Genomic DNA, 17,784 nt, shown 5'->3' with positions numbered 1-17,784 from the left:
GAATATCAGAATATGTAAAATAAATACTTCGTATAACAAACAACAAAAGAAAAAATTTAAAAAATAAATGGATGAAAGATAGAGGTGACACGTGTGGATGAAAGATACAGGTGACATGTGTCGTCTAACAATCATTGGTCTTCCTTTTTAAATACTAGGTATAGATGGATGAAAGATAGAGGTGACACGTGTGGATGAAAGATACAGGTGACATGTGTCGTCTAACAATCATTGGTCTTCCTTTTTAAATACTAGGTATAGATTTGAGATTGGATTTAAGGTTGGAGATAATTGGTGCTTTAATTAAATTGATGAATCGATCCAATTTGGATTTATTGTTTTTCAATTTTGCAGATGTGACGGTTGAAGGAGAGGAGATGAAGGGAGGAAGTCTTTGTCACAAGTGACTTGTGTCCACATGGACACAAGTGAGTACCAATACAGAATATGGAGTACCAATACAGAATATGTTAGTACTAATACAAATTATGTGAGTACCGATAATACAATATGACTTATATTGGTGGTACTTCTAAGCAATTTTGCATTTTGGTACTGACATATTATGTGTTGGTACTCAAGATGGTTGTATTTGGATCACTTGTGTCCATATGGACACAAGCCACTTGAGGTTTAGAAACCCTTAGATGAAGGTAGGAGAACAGAGTGGGATCTTCTGTCGTTTATAATTCAGTATATTTTGTTGTTTATTTTTTTTTATTAAAAAAATGTACTCCCTCCATTCCTAAATAAGTGTCACTTTTGGAACTCGGCACAGTGCTTAATAAAATTGTGAAGTGTGTAAGATGTAATGATTGAGAATGTTTTTGTTTTGGGAAAGGAAAAAGTAGATAATTATTTATTAATAAGGAAAATTTGTAATTATTAATCCAACCTTTGCCCGATTTTCTTTAATTAATCCTACCTATGCGATATTTCTAAATAATCCAACCTTTATGACCCAACTACTATTATTAAGCCTAACAAGTTATTAACCTGCTATAGGCGGTATTCACCCTTACGTGGCATATAACAATTATTATTTTTATTATTTTTTTCCCCTTATTTTCTTTAATTGCTATTTTGATTTTCATTCTTCTCTCCTCTGCGATTTTCTGCTTCATCTAAGCACTCATCTCCATTATTTCTCCACCATTGTGGATCCCTCATACGGTCATACCTCTCCATTCGAAGTTCATCAAAAATAATCAGCAATTGCTATGGCTGGGGTAAAGCAATTGCCTGTTGGATCCGGATCTTCTTCAAATTCAAGGTTTTTTTTTCTTTCTAAATTTTCAACAAGACTACAATAACCAACATCCCACAACATAAAAAAAAAAACTATATTATTGCAACAGCTCGGGTTTTTACGAACTGACCATCAAGGAAGCCCAAAATTCAAAATTTACCAAAAAAGGAACAAAAACGCTAAGGTTCGTAAGTTCACCTTCAATTGTACGATTTTGGAGACGAAATTTGAATGCGCGTGGATGAAGTCACCTATTTCCACAAGAAAATCGCTGATGATGTCATGAACCAGTACAATTGTGGTTGAAGCAGCAGTTATGGAGGAGAGAGGAATTGAAACACGGTACAGAGAAGAGAAGGGTTAAGGGTTTTTTGAAAAAAAAAATGAAATCCTTGTTTAGGTGGCAAGTGATGATGATGTGTCCAATATTTTAGGAGGGAAACCAACTTTAGGTTGTCAACGTTTTTAACCTTGACTAACCGGTCATCTAGGCTTAATAATAGTACTTGGGTCACAAAGATTGGATTATTTAGAAATATCGCATAGGTAGGCTTAATTAAAGAAAATCGGGCAAAGGTTGGATTAATAATTACAAATTTTCCTTGACTTTGTAGCAGGTAACCGGTCATCCAGGCTTAATAATAGTAGTTGGGTCATAAATGTTGGATTATTTAGAAATATCGCATAGGTAGGCTTAATTAAAGAAAACCGGGCAAAGGTTGGATTAATAATTACAAATTTTCCTATTAATAAAGTACAAATAAAAGTGTATGTGTAGACACCTACTTTTGTCCCCATTCCCGAAAGGGAAGGTTCGATGATGAAAACGTAAATCTCCACTTGACAACGCATCTCCTATAAAATAACGAATCTCAATTCCCCTTTTCATTTCACCCGAAACCTGTTATTTATGGAAACCTGCTAAAAATAGTAACTGCCGTAAAGGGTAGTTGCTAAAAGTAGTAAGAATAAAAAGATAGAAACCTGTCAGAATTAGGTGTTGCACTCCAACATAAATCCTAAATGAGATAGAAAACTGCGAGAATCCTATTCCTAATATGATTCGGAAATAAGAGTTACGTATTAATTAAAATCCTAACGAGCCTAGAGTTCGTAACGGGCCCAGACGCATTCCGTCATAAAATTGATACGCGCTAAAAGACTCGATTAAATCTCAAACTCTACGGATTTCAGGAATCCGAATCTGACAAAGAAACGGCCCAAACAGCAATTTCAACGCCCAGCCCTGGGCGCTGAAATTGCCTGGATCCTATTTTCAACGCCCAGAGCTGGGCGCCGAAATCTTTGACGCCCAGCCCTGGGCGCTGAAAATACCTGGGACGTGTTTTTTCCTAATTCTTTGTGGATTAGAACTCTGCAAAACTATCTTTCTACGCCACTTTTTCCTATAAATAGACCCCTAAGTTCGACGTGAAAAGAACACACAACAACACAACAACACATAATTATATTCTGAGTATTGACTCCAACCCTTAGCCTAAGCCTCTCGCTGCGAAATTGTTCAGGCGTTCTGTCGCAATCGATCCATAAATCGAACAGAACGTATCCTGTCCCATAATTGAGATTCGTTAAATAAAAAGGAGAAATAGCAAAGTCAAAGTGGTTAGTTTTCTGAGAACCGTGACGCACCTCTCAAGGGTGCGTCGTAATGTGTCCCTTTTCGATGATTTAACTGCTTTCCTCGCCCTTCTTATGAACTGTTAAACTAACTAAATCTGATTGTTCTATCACGCCTAACAAATATAATATTTTTGGGAAATCGGATTATCATGCTAGGTCCCTTAATGCTATTTAAATCAGATAATCACGATCGAATTAGTATTATATGTTGCATATTGCTAAAATCAACTCATATTAGTTTAATAGTTAACGCATGTCCCTTAAATTATTTATGCTGAGCTAGTAAGGATATTATGCCTCTGGAGTTATCGACGAGCGAAGTACTCCTCTCGGTAGTTACAGTCCCCCGAACCCTCAATCTCTACCTTGCGGGTGTATGTTGAGAGATCCCCACACCAGGGATCACAAGGGAACCTACGGCCATCGTGGTCAAACATAATTGCACTCCCTTTATGTCACGATAACCGGGTTTTGTCAGTTTTTCTCATTGTCGTTAAAAACTGAATGGCGACTCCTATATTACTAGTCAATTGGGTGTAAACTCACAGGAAATCCAATTACACTTGATTGAATAAAAAAGAATCGTCACACCCATGAGGGACGAGGTCACGCATTAGCCTCGCGCTTTTTCGACCCCCTCACAGTGGCGACTCCACTGGGGATAGTGAAGGAAATACTCGTGCTTGTAGGTAATCAAAATAGCCGAAGGTTGAAACGATCCTACCCCGCGTTTATTTCCCCATCAAGTTGGGACGACCTGAAAATCAGCATATTAATGTGAACGGGCAGAACCGCATAACGAATCTCGGCTCCCTCGGGAGTTGGGACTAAGGATACCTCTTTCTGCCAATAGGGGGTGCATACGCCGCGCATGTCGCCCACTCGGTACTTGTGCAGGTAGTACACCTATCCCGAACCCAATCGCTCGCTCATTAGGTCCCTCTCACCTGCATGCCCCCTTGGCTTGCACTTGCGGGTTGGCCTCTTGGGCGAAATTCGTCTGTTGAAGACACTACCTCGACCGGGGCATGTGTTGGATCTACGATAGAAGCGGTACCAAGCCAGGCGCAAATACTACCCATAGAAGCCTATCATAAACTACGTGACATATTTAATTTTCAAATCCATGTTTGTAATGTAGTTATGTGTAGCGAACTATGTGACTATGTTATGATTGTGCGTACGAATAATGCTAGACAAATAATGCTAGAAAACCAACGACCTTAAAAATTGCCCAAACATTCATGAAATAATTTGCCAAAGAGTTATACCGAAATACGTGTTCCGCAAACCCGAACGATCGCCACAAAAATAAGCGACGCTCGGGATGGCCTGTAACGAATCCCACAAACGCTGCACAACGCATAAAGGACGTTATAAGGCAAGCACGCAAAATTAAAGTCGCAAAAACAAAAGTATACGCAAACAGGAAACGAGAACCAGTCAGGGACGCATTTTCAACGCCCCTGGCTGGGCGCCAAAATTTCTCACGCCCACTGCTGAGCGCCGAAGTTGCTGCCTGGCCTTATGGTCAGGCACAGCAGCCTCGGTGCCCGCGCATGAAGAAAATACGTAGCAAAAAAAAACTTTTCGTGAAAAATTGCTACGAGGGCGTATGAAAAGCACTCGATTCTAAAAGCGACTTATAAAAAAAAATAACTCTTTGTGTCGTTGTTAGACCTCCTACGACGACGATGTTCGGCACCAAAACCGAGCATGCTAATTAAATGACCTTGAATGTCACATGGGCAAAGTATTCAAAAAATGATGTTCGAATAAAGTTTCCAAAGAAAAAAAAAATGTTCAAATGAAAAATAAGTAAATCCGAGTCTAGACTAGGCTATGCCAAAATACAATCCAAATCCTAAGTCTTAGTTGTCTTATCCATAGAATCGGTCCTAATGCTTGGTGTCGTTCTGCAAGTTAAAAGGTTAAACTATATTGAGTCTCCCTTCCTAACATTTAAATCAATGAGCACCCATATGTAATTGTCATCCCTTGCTAAGAATCCACGGCCTCAATACGCTCTCTCACCAACAAAAGAATATATTATAGTATTTGCAAAATGGAAACAGTCACATTCTGAAAATCATTCCCACATAGTCGCACAACCCCCAAAGTGAACCTAAGGTGTCAACACCATTGGCAAAGAAAAATTAATGGCCTCAAGGCTTATAATCACATTGGGTCACGACTATCATAGTCCTCTCGAGTCACTCGCTCCTTGAAATACTACTAAGTACGGACTAAAAGATTTTCCATGAATACAACATGACCAACCATGAAAATACCCAAATCGGCATACCATAAGGCTGCCATTGGGGTAAAGCAATACACACTAAGAGAGAAGCCGCACTAATGATTCTAGTCTTGCAAAAATAAAAATTCGATCTCCCCAATTAACTACCTTGCCAACATTAAGCAAATGGCGCATGACAAATGAACACCCAAGGGTTAAAATCTAAAGTGTCAACCAACGAAAGTTATGGTCCAATTAGCCTAAGTTTGAAAGTCGCTTGGTCAAGTGTTATAGGCTTACGCCACGTCATTATTTTGAGTCTAGGCCACCTCCTTGTATTCATACACGGGTTATGATCAGAAAGATTAATGAAAGTTCGAGTCTAAATCACAACTTCAATTAAATCCCAGAAACTGGAATCTAAAAAGAAGCAAAAATTATTTTCGATGTAATTCTTTCGTTAAATTTCAATAAGGTAAAAACAACATTTTTGGATCTACGCTATTTGCACATTTTAAGAAACGACTAAATACGCTTGCAAAGTAAGACAATTTAAAGGTCCACCCTAGGCCTACTAAAATTAAAGGTCCACTATAGGCCTACCAAACGAGGCTCACTCAGTCTCGCCTCGTGACTCAAAAACCACAACCATCTACCTTTTAGCCCAAACAAAAAAATTGATTGAAGGATTTATGTTGGGGAGAAATCCCAAGCAAAAAGAAAAAAAGAGAAAGAGAAAAGGGAGAGCGAAAAGAGCCATGAAATACTTAGCCCGTACCTCCCAAAAGTGCGAAATTTACCCAAGTAAACGAAGGAAGAGAATTGAGTCAACCAATCCAAATCATAAAGTTCTACGATGTCTACCCTTTCCAATCCTCATGTTCTTAGACACCTTCGCTCTGGGGCCCCTGTTAAGCTCATCTAACCCATCCATGTTCTCATTGCCATAACCCAAGAAACCATTACCTCGACTCTTGTTCTTGAACTTGTTGTCAACCGCAAACCACGCACAGCCATTGACACGTGCGTCATGCCCATCATTTCCAAAGTCCAAACCTGCTCTTACACCACCATTAGCATAATGACCATATAACTTGTTTGGATACATCCTGTTGATATACCCTTGAGCCGTCCCCATTAGCCTTGGTTGATGTAAACTCGTGACACTAGCTTGAGGCTGCAAATTGTGAGCCCTAGCAGATATAATCCTCATGCTTGACCAATACCTATACAAATTACCCTATCTCATTCAACCCATCTTTCAAACCGTCTTGAGTCACGAGTAAGGAAAAGAAGACTAATGAAAAGTACAAAAAGATAATAAATAATAAAAAAGAAACTTTGCAAAGCGCCTCTAAAGTTAGTCTAAAAGAAAAGAAGCATTTAGCGCACCAAAAAAGATCCGCCTAGAAGTCATTATCAGCGCCCAGAGCTGGGCGCCGAAATCTTTAGCGCCCCAGCCTGGGCGCTGAATCTCTCTGCTCGCTAAATTTTGTCCAGAAGTGCTCGTCATTTTATCCGCACATACACGGAAAAATAACGAATACTTGGAGGGGTAAAACATGTATTCAGATATACGTACCACCAAGAAATACATGTACTCAAAAAATATAAAACAAATTTTTGGCTTACGGCAAGGCAACAGATTAAAATAAACTTCACTTATTCTACCGTTTCAAATAATATGTTTCCATCTCAGAACATACTTATCGATATCGGCATTCTAAGAAACCATTTTCTGGCTAAGAACTACGCAAGACCTGATTCCAAATTAAATCTATTTAAGGCGGATACGTAGGCAATCCATGATTCGGTCCAACCAATTTGCAAAAATGTTAGAGCCTATAGAATAACAAGAATAAGAAACAAAGTCCCTTATTGAAATTTAATTACTTGCAATCCAAGTCGAAAGAAAAATTTAAATCAAAGGAAGAATCCAAGTCACCAAGATGCCAAAACGAGCATACATCGAAAAATAATAAGGGCACATACCCTTGCCAGAAGGAGCACTCACACTCCTAGGCACTTAGCCAAGACTCAAAAAATCGCTTTGCCTCAATTGAATGGGGGCTAGCGCAAGCGTCCATAACCTCTAAAGTACTCGGCTTGACCCTCCCTAAAGCGAACTAACTCACTTAAAGACTTTCTTTCACCACTAGACATAGTCGTTCGCTTAAAGACCTTCTTTCACCACTAGACACAGTCATGATCGCCAACAAGTAGTAAAGGCAGTAAGCTTGCAATGGAAAAGATTGTTCTACGGCATCGCCCCATTGTTCCTTCGAACTCAGGGCACCCGTTCATGGTAATTCAAATGCTTGCTAATTCCCTTTGAAAAAAATCAGAAATTTTCAATAGGGCTTGGCACTTAACCAAGGCTCACTCTACTCAGACATATGACACGGGCGTCTAAAAATCGAAATCTGAAAGCATCATTAATGGGAAGACATAATAGCAACTGGGGGCTAAAAATTGAAATGAAAGAGCTAGGGAAAGAACTAAGTATGCCTTGACCTGTTGTACGGACATACACCAAGTAAATCTAAGTCGATTTGAAAACGGTTTATATTCCCGCAATTCTGGAAAAGATGGCCCTAAAAGCCTGAAAGCATATGCCAAACGGGCACAAGTATATCTTGACGCCTGCACCCTGGCTTCCAGCAAATCCTTAGACAGCATTCCAAAAAACGTAACAGTATTTTGATTTACTCATATAACCCTTCTATAAGTCAACTTACTTAGGACACCTCGGATTGTACACGGTAGGATTCGGATTTTAAATAATTTTTAAATAATTTTCAAAGACTTTTTCGAACATAATAAAGTGTCGTTGGTTTAAGCTAAGTATGCGTTTATCTCAATTTTGCAAGTGAGTCAAAAGATTTCCAAATATGATTATGGGTAAAGAAAGGCACCTAGCTTTTGGACAAGGCACACTTCAACATGTGACTACCTTGACCATGGCAATGTCGCACAATACGACATTTACAAGAGAAGTAGCAAATCACTACTCGAACATACCCCGCACTAAACGAGTCTGGTTCAAACTATTCATGATCCGTGTCACCATGAATGCATAAAAACGTATGCAAAGCATTATAGCACCAAGCCAATCCCGTAGCTACAATTGGGGGCTTGAGAAAAACACTCTAAAAATGCTCGAAATGACGATTTTATCGCAAATTCTCGACGCTAATGCTATACATATGTCATAGGGGCTCAATCCTAAGCTTTAATCGTGCAAAACGAACCTTAGAATGGCTACAGCCCCTCCCAAATTCTAAAGCACTACTTAGAATATATAAAATCACCCCACTAACAAGGGTAACTGAAAATCGCGAGTCACCAAAACTCCGATCAAACCACTGCACATAACGCTCGCCCTATAAAGCGCCCGTTACACAGTCTACATCGTTCCAAAGCAAAAGCGAAAGAAAAAAAAAACAAAAAAAAAACTGTCAAAGTTCTGCCCAGAAATCATTTTCAACGCCCAGAGCTGGGCGCCGATATCTTTAACGCCCCAGCCTGGGCGCTGAATATCTCCGCTTGCTAAATCTTGCCCTGATATAAAAATAAGAAAGAAACCCCTATGAATCCTCGCATCGAACGAAGTAATAAGTCGTGCAAACCCACGCAGAAGGTGCTACACTTATTCGAGCACCTGAACAAGGCATGATGAAATACTCCAATGCAAATGATATCCCAACACCTGGAAGAATGTTCTAAGACACGCCGTTAGGCCACACAAGCCTACGTCGCACCATAAGTTCAACCGTCCCACGGTACAAGTCTAAAAGAGGAGTAAGGCATGTTGCACTAATGTAGGCACGACCAAGAGCACGTGTAAAAGAGGCAAAGACTACTTATCGCCCAAATTCAAAATGCAAGCCACACGATTTCTACATTAAGGATTAAAGGTAGCAAAATATTACCTACCACGGAAGGGATAGCTCGCACCTACACGAGCGGAACCCCAAGGCATCTTTCTCGAAAGAACCTACAAAAATCGTACGCTAAAAGGAAGCATCCCAACATGCATACTTGGGAGCTCCAAGCTACGAAACAACCATAGCAAAATAAAAAAAATCTCGAAGCAAATGTTTGAATAATCGAAAGGGCACGATGTTTGAGCCCACTTCATGAATGGGCCTGAACCCTATCAAGCTTCTAAGCAAACTATTCAAAATCAGTCGTTGCTCAAAAAAAAATATGAAACAATTCAAGCAATCTGATTAATGGACCGCACACAACGGCCATTCTATGAACGCTCGTTCGCACATACATATCATCATTCACGAACACGTTCAAAAAATATAAGAGCGATCAAAGTCTTACACCTCAAGGTATGTTCCTCGGGCCATATAGACTCGCCCAACTATCGCAATAATTGTACGCCTTAAGAGCAATAGTTCCTTAAAATAATCTCCCCAAAGCAACAAGCACCGTAGTCCACCAATCGGCTACGGCTTCTCAAGAAAATCATCACGTTCTAAAAACAAAGAAAAAAAACAAAAGAATAGAGAATACATAGAACTTCCAAGTGAAATAAGCGAATGAACAAGAGGCCAACTATGTCATCAAGAAACCTCGCCAGAAATTATTTTCAACGCCCAGCGCTGGGCGCCGAAATCTTTAACGCCCAGGCTTGGGCGCCGAAAATGATCACAGACCCAAAAAAAAAACAGCTCTGACTTCTATAGGGCCCTGCCATATTCATTCGACTTTAAAATTGCCGAAAGTCGCACCTCACGGCTTTGTTAAAAGTAGCACGCCACTACAAAGATCGCTCGCACTTACGAGCGCAATCCCAAACACGAACAAGGACATTACGAAATGCGTATCCCCAAGGAACCTCTTCAACAAGAAATGACCGTCAAGCACGAATTCTTGGGGGCTCGAAAGAAAATATAGAGTATACAAAGTTAAAAACAATATTCCCAGACTACGCTATACGAAGTCCCGTGTTTGGATGTCTCAAAAAATAAAAAATAAACCGGTTTACGACCTCAAGATAAAGGTCGCCGTTGATACCTATACATAGTCCCCTAATCAAGGACCCAGGTAGTGGCAAAATTGAGCCGTAAGGACTAACTCAAATCCATAAAGGATGATGACCACAAGACAATGGTCCGTCTAAGCATGTTGTCAACCCACATTCAGGTTGCAACTAAATCCGAGCATCCCTCGAAAGAATTCGCTCCTGCAAGAATAAATGAAAAGAAATTCTCAAAAGAAATCACAAGAAAAGAAATGAAATAGGGACTTGCCCACCTCAATCGGGCAAGATCGCGACACACGAATCCCAAATCGAAAAGACGAATTCAGGTTCGCTCACCTCCAGCAAGCGGGGCGTCCACCCTTAGCAGATAGGGCTCGCCCACCTTCAGCGGGCGGGGTCTGCGTCACTAGCCGCGCAGGTCCTCAGTTTTCGAAAAATAAAGTCTTCAAATTTAAAATAGGCTCGCCCTCTTCAGCCGGCGGGGTCTACGTCACAAACCACGTAGGTCCTTATTTTCAAAAAGCACAAACAAATTTTAAAACAAATTCGTCCACTTCTATCGGACGGGGTGTCCACCCTTAGCGGACAGGCTCGCCATCTTTAGCCGGCGGGGTCTACGCCACAAACCGCGTAGGTCCTTATTTTCAAATTTCAAAAACAGATTTGTCCACTTCTATCGGACGGGGTGTCCACCCTTAGCGGACAGGCTCGCCATCTTTAGCCGGCGGGGTCTACGCCACAAACCGCGTAGGTCCTTATTTTCAAATTTCAAAAACAGATTCGTCCACTTCTATCGGACGGGGTGTCCACCCTTAGCGGACAGGCTCGCCATCTTTAGCCGGCGGGGTCTGCGCCATTAAACCACGCAGGTCCTTAGTCGCTGCAGCGATAACTTTTGCTGGATTTTCCTTCGTTTTACGTCCTATAAAAACAAGGGTGCTGGATTTTCCTTCGTTTTACGTCCTATAAAAACTAGGGTGCTGGATTTTCCTTCGTTTTACGTCCTATAAAAACAAGGGGGTTTTCTCGTTTAACTAGCCTTGAAAATGAGAATTTTTAAAAAACATTTTACCTCGTGATTGGGCTTGGCCTGGCCCAATTACACTTTACAGCTTTGATTTCGAAAAACTCTGTAGCTACTCCCAATGACAAAGTGAGGGAGTTTCTGCGCACCTTTAGATCCTTCCAATGACAAAGTGAGGAAGTTTCTATACTATTCGTTGACAAATCCCAATGACACGTGAGGGATTTGTCGACACTTCAAGTGATGACCCTTAAGTCAAATGTTATCACTCGGGGGCTCGTGAGACCCTCGCCAAAACAGGTCACCATGGCTTGTGCGACGCACTCCGTCTAATACTTTGACCATCGTCTTATTCCAAGACTCAGTCAAAGTGGGGGCTAACTGTAGACACCTACTTTTGTCCCCATTCCCGAAAGGGAAGGTTCGATGATGAAAACGTAAATCTCCACTTGACAACGCATCTCCTATAAAATAACGAATCTCAATTCCCCTTTTCATTTCACCCGAAACCTGCTATTTATGGAAACCTGCTAAAAATAGTAACTGCCGTAAAGGGTAGTTGCTAAAAGTAGTAAGAATAAAAAGATAGAAACCTGTCAGAATTAGGTGTTGCACTCCAACATAAATCCTAAATGAGATAGAAAACTGCGAGAATCCTATTCCTAATATGATTCGGAAATAAGAGTTACGTATTAATTAAAATCCTAACGAGCCTAGAGTTTGTAACGGGCCCAGACGCATTCCGTCATAAAATTGATACGCGCTAAAAGACTCGATTAAATCTCAAACTCTACGGATTTCAGGAATCCGAATCTGACAAAGAAACGGACCAAACAGCAATTTCAACGCCCAGCCCTGGGCGCTGAAATTGCCTGGATCCTATTTTCAACGCCCAGAGCTGGGCGCCGAAACCTTTGACGCCCAGCCCTGGGCGCTGAAAATACCTGGGACGTATTTTTTCCTAATTCTTTGTGGATTAGAACTCTGCAAAACTATCTTTCTACGCCACTTTTTCCTATAAATAGACCCCTAAGTTCGACGTGAAAAGAACACACAACAACACAACAACACATAATTATATACAGAGTATTGACTCCAACCCTTAGCCTAAGCCTCTCGCTGCGAAATTGTTCACGCGTTCTGTCGCAATCGATCCATAAATCGAACAGAACGTATCCTGTCCCATAATTGAGATTCGTTAAATAAAAAGGAGAAATAGCAAAGTCAAAGTGGTTAGTTTTCTGAGAACCGTGACGCACCTCTCAAGGGTGCGTCGTAATGTGTCCATTTTCGATGATTTAACTGCTTTCCTCGCCCTTCTTATGAACTGTTAAACTAACTAAATCTGATTGTTCTATCACGCCTAACAAATATAATATTTTTGGGAAATCGGATTATCATGCTAGGTCCCTTAATGCTATTTAAATCAGATAATCACGATCGAATTAGTATTATATGTTGCATATTGCTAAAATCAACTCAGATTAGTTTAATAGTTAACGCATGTCCCTTCAATTATTTATGCTGAGCTAGTAAGGATATCCTGCCTCTGGAGTTATCGACGAGCGAAGTACTCCTCTCGGTAGTTACAGTCCCCCAAACCCTCAATCTCTACCTTGCGGGTGTATGTTGAGAGATCCCTACACCAGGGATCACAAGGGAACCTACGGCCGTCGTGGTCAAACATAATTGCACTCCCTTTATGTCACGATAACCGGGTTTTGTCAGTTTTTCTCATTGTCGTTAAAAACTGAATGGCGACTCCTATATTACTAGTCAATTGGGTGTAAACTCACAGGAAATCCAATTACACTTGATTGAATAAAAAAGAATCGTCACACCCACGAGGGACGAGGTCACGCATTAGCCTCGCGCTTTTTCGACCCCCTCACAGTATGTGGGATTGAAAAGTGGAAAAGTGTAGAATGTGTAAGTAAAAGTAATAATGATTTATAGAATAGTGGGAAAAGTGTATGGAAAAGTGGAAAAAGTATATGTTCAAAAATAGAAATGTGACACTTATAAGGGAAAGCCACAAATAGAAAAGTGACACTTATTTAGGAATGGAGGGAGTAATAAAATTCTAAATTTTAGGAGGGGGCCACGTGGGTCTTCAACCTCCCTGCTATTAAATATTAAAATAGATATGACAATAGAATCGAAACGGATGTGACATAAAATATGTGCGCTTGGGATGGATGGAGTATTAAAAAAGACATTTAACTTCACAAAGAAGACAATGAAATTATAAAAGAACATGGAGTAATACGGATGCCACCAAGTAATCCCAACTATCAGGGATATTAATAACTACCATAAGGATTTCATCGAAACAATCGGAAAAATTCCTTCCTTAACACCATACAATACACGTAGACTACACATTGTCATATCAAAACTATATTTTCACATGGTTTGACAAAGCGGTGAATATAGTAACTTACCTTATCGAGCTTAGCCTCACAATCACACACAAGCACTTGTAGACTCCTCCTTTCAATTTCCTACGTAGTCTACAATCAACTAATATGAGAGGCTATCTGATTGATTATAAATGTTTCGTATTACATACTATAAGAAACAGAAACCCATAATATAGGCTACTCTTTATATAATAAGAAGTGTTCTAAAAAGAAAGCAAGGGATAAAAGACATTTTTGGTCCATTAACGTAACTTGTATAATTAAGATAAAATTTTAAAAAGTATGTTACTCCCTCCGTATTTTTTTAAGAGATACACTTGGTCGGGCACGGGTATTAAGAAGAATAATTGAATGAAATAAAATAATAAAGCAAGTGGGGTTGGATAGATATTTTAATAATTAAATATGTGGGGACCATGTCATTTTGGTGGGTGGAGTGTGGGGTGGGTTTATGAAAATATTTGTTTAATAGAATGGTGGGTGATATGGTATATTAGATGTATTATTTAATTAGATGGTGGAGTTGATAAGTTATTAAAAATGGCAAGCGTATCTCTTAAATAAATACGGCCGGAAAAGACAAGTGTATCTCTTAAAAAAATACGGAGGGAGTACTAGATTGTCATGGTTATTAAAAGTCTACATTTTTTACCCATAAATAAAAGAAAGTCGTTAGTAGGACAGAAGAGCGACGATATAGAAAGCAATGATGTATAGCGTGTAAAAAGGAAACAGAGGTAATACACAGTTTAGTAATACTCATATCAATCTACTAGCAAGATTCTCAGTGTACAATCAGAGCATCCATGAAGCTCTTTTTGTAAAGTATACTACTACGTATTCCCTAAGACGTGGACAAAACTATAATTTGCTTGTGTTAACTACTATCATCAAAGACTATAATTGCTTTACACTTTTACAGTATGTTATTTGTGTCAACTATTATCATCTCGAGAGAGCGAAAGAGAATGATATGAGCTCAGCTGACACAGACAGATCAAGACAAAGTTAACATCAAATTCTTTACAGTATTCCACTATGTAAATAGTGATATACTAACTAGGGTCAACTGTATATATCATATCGAGAGAGACAGCTATGCCCATGCCAAAGAGGATGATCTGAGCTCTGCTGACACACACACACACATACACAGGATCAGGATTAAGGTCCTCATATTCAAAATGCTTCAGTTCTTTCTCAAGGTACTCCTTACCCTGAAACAAGAGAATAAATATTAGTGTAAGCTAATTTAATTAGATTGGTTTTTTTTTTGTTTTCCTTGAGATAGCTTATTCAATGATTAATGTCATACCAAGTTTCCTGTGTCTTTGGAGAAGGGTGACTATCTCAACTAGTACAACTCCGAATGCATAATAGTTTCCTTTCAAGTCTAGATGACGTGCCTCAAATGAGCGTGGCAGAACACATATAGCACCATTACTATCTACGGCTGATGAATTTTTCTCTGATCTTGCAATCATAGTCTTCCAGCTTTCATAATCGACCAGTTGTTAGAAGAAAAGTTTGACTTAGTAGTTCGTGGATCAATTATAAATATATTAAGCATTTAAAAAATTACCTAATTAATAATGTTATAACATCCCCAAAAACTAAATAGAGTGCATAGGAAATAAAGAAACGAAAGTAGACACTAAATATCTTACCTTGGGTGAAAAATCTTCTGTAAGATATACAGCACTAGAATTCAGCTCGGATATAGTGAAGGGAGGGTTGAGTTCCGTATGAAGATATCTCAATCCACGAGCAATACCAATTATGATTTTCATTCGCCGTGTCCAAGACAGCTGGCAGACTTCTCCATCAGCAAACATGGCTTCATTTCAAAATAGCATCATCAATACTTCTGCTGATTTGGAGGACAAGCACAAAATAACTGGAAAAATGACAAGTTCACTTACAATGCAGGTGCTCATATAAATGCATATTAAAAAACAAGCATCCTTGTGAATGGAGGACTCTCTCGGCAATACCCTAAGAGCTTAGCAGCATTCTCATGATTTAGTCTTGCTAAATCTGCCACCTGATCAGGGTATAGTTTAAATAAGTAAGAATCCAAATATCTTTAAACTTACAATAAATCAGGACAAAACAGAATAATGAAGCAGTACCTCTCTCTGGAAATAAAGCTCGTGATAGAAAAAGGATATCACTGCAATCTCAGATCCACCTTTCATCGTGCCTTTGTAAATCATACAATCAGAGGAAGATCCAATTAATTATGTTGCTAAAGTCTTCACAAGCCACTTCAAGCTCTTGTCTGTTGTATCTATGAATGTCTCTCAACCAACTCAAAATCAGCTGTTTAGTTACCAGAGAACAGAAAATTCAGCAAATATATTTTGGATGTTGTTCAGAGAGCTGGAGATAGTAGTTGCTAGAGTAGAAGATTTACCAAAATATACTGCCAAGCGTTCTTCATCACTCCCATTGAATGACAAATCAACAACCTTTAGCAGAGGCAAGCGACAAAGACCTATTACATTCTCATTTGATGCAAACCAAGATGTCAACACAACTTGAATACTGTACATAAAGTGGAAATTAAAAAGAATAGTTGTAGGCATTGGATAATCAAGCCTTAAAATATACAACATACGAACTTAGAACTAAGAGACAGATTCTATAGAAGTCAACTATTCTATCTTCAGGGTACTTGTATTATCAAGAGTGCTATTTCAAGTAACTTGTACTAATACTTCTTGGACTTCACCTCTCTGAGCATACTTTAGAGGCTATAATCAACAAACCAAGATGAAAGGAAATTTGCTCAAGAACTTCAAGTTCACCATTGTCAGCTGCCATATTTTCTCTGAAGAGTCTCCAAATTTGTCATGAGACTAAGCCTACAACTCTACAAGATACGGTCCTTATATATTTTTAACTGTTTATAACAACTATTGGTGTAAATCATACACGATAACATGACTAGATTGAAGAAGCCATAGCAAAAGATCTGTAGGCTTTACTCTTTTCAAAATGACTTCAGAAATGCGGGAACGAGTTGTCATCGCATTGATATTTGATAATTGACAGTCAGACACTAAAGTCAAAAGCTTCCATAGTCACATACAGTTACTATTGTCACATATGCCAATAAAAGAAATTTCACTTCAAAAAGAACTACTTTCATCCAGTGATTAGATACTTTCATCCAATGATTAGATACATACACATTGTTTGATAAGACAATGTTTTCACAAGAAACTTCTAGGTAGAGTGTAGATTGTAAACGATACTTACATTCCATGCATATTGGATTCAGAATTCGCATTGGCAAGACCAATTACATTTCCTTGGAGCTTATTTCTGTCCAGCTGAAGCTCCTGAAGAGATTTCAAATTGCCAAGCTCATGAGGTAGCATTCCGGTCAACACATTGGACTGTAGGTTCCTGCAAATTTAAAAAGAGCTTCATTAGGAAACTGAGTAAAGAAAATCCACAAAAAACTACAATCAATTACACCAAATTCTTCCATACATCTTCTTGATGGTACTCAAGTTCCCTATTTCATGAGGTATGGGCCCAAAAAACTGATTTGCCCCAAGATCCGTTGCCATAAGGTTATTCAATAAGCCAATTTCTTTCGAAATAAACCCAATCAGATGATTCTTTGGGAAAAAAATCAGTTAATCCCATCAGTTTAAACATACCCTTGGAGTTTGCTAATGACATGAGCATTTGCAGTGCTAGGTGGTGGTGACATGAGCATTTGCAGTGCTAGGTGGTGACATGAGCACCACAACAAAAGAAAAATCGGGAGAAACAAATGACATTGGAGCAAGTTGGTAACAAGGGTACGAACACAAAGAGTTGAAAATCTGCAAGATTAGAAGAAGAAAATTGTTGGGGGTGGTTGTTGACATGAGCGCCAATAACAAAATAAAATTTGAGGAAAAATTTCATGAGATAACTGGTGACATGTGCATCAGTGGGATAGTTGGTAACATGAATACCAACGAGAAGATCATCAAGATTAATAAAAGGTATCGAGAAGATGGAGGTTGGTAACACGGGTGCCAACATTATTGGAACTCAAACGTTTATTGTCGATTGGTGGTTGGTGACAAGTGCATCAACGAGATTTTCGAAGAAATATTTTTAAAGTACAAGATTTTTCTAGATTAAGGGGGAGTATTAGAGGTTACTCTAGAAAAATCTAGATGAGTAATGAAAAATCAAGTGATG

General features: G+C 39.2%; 1 pseudogene; it reads right to left on the bottom strand.

Moving 5' to 3' along the window:
* Positions 1-14,296: 14,296 nt before the first annotated feature.
* Positions 14,297-17,576, bottom strand: LOC110790966 (probable LRR receptor-like serine/threonine-protein kinase At1g63430; annotated as a pseudogene).
* Between the last annotated feature and the right edge of the window lie 208 nt (positions 17,577-17,784).

Source organism: Spinacia oleracea, chromosome 3 (genome assembly GCF_020520425.1).
Source record: "Spinacia oleracea cultivar Varoflay chromosome 3, BTI_SOV_V1, whole genome shotgun sequence".
Classification (NCBI taxonomy): domain Eukaryota; kingdom Viridiplantae; phylum Streptophyta; class Magnoliopsida; order Caryophyllales; family Amaranthaceae; genus Spinacia; species Spinacia oleracea.
The sequence above is the reverse complement of the archived record's forward strand: the minus strand, read 5'-3'. Positions and strand labels throughout refer to the sequence as shown.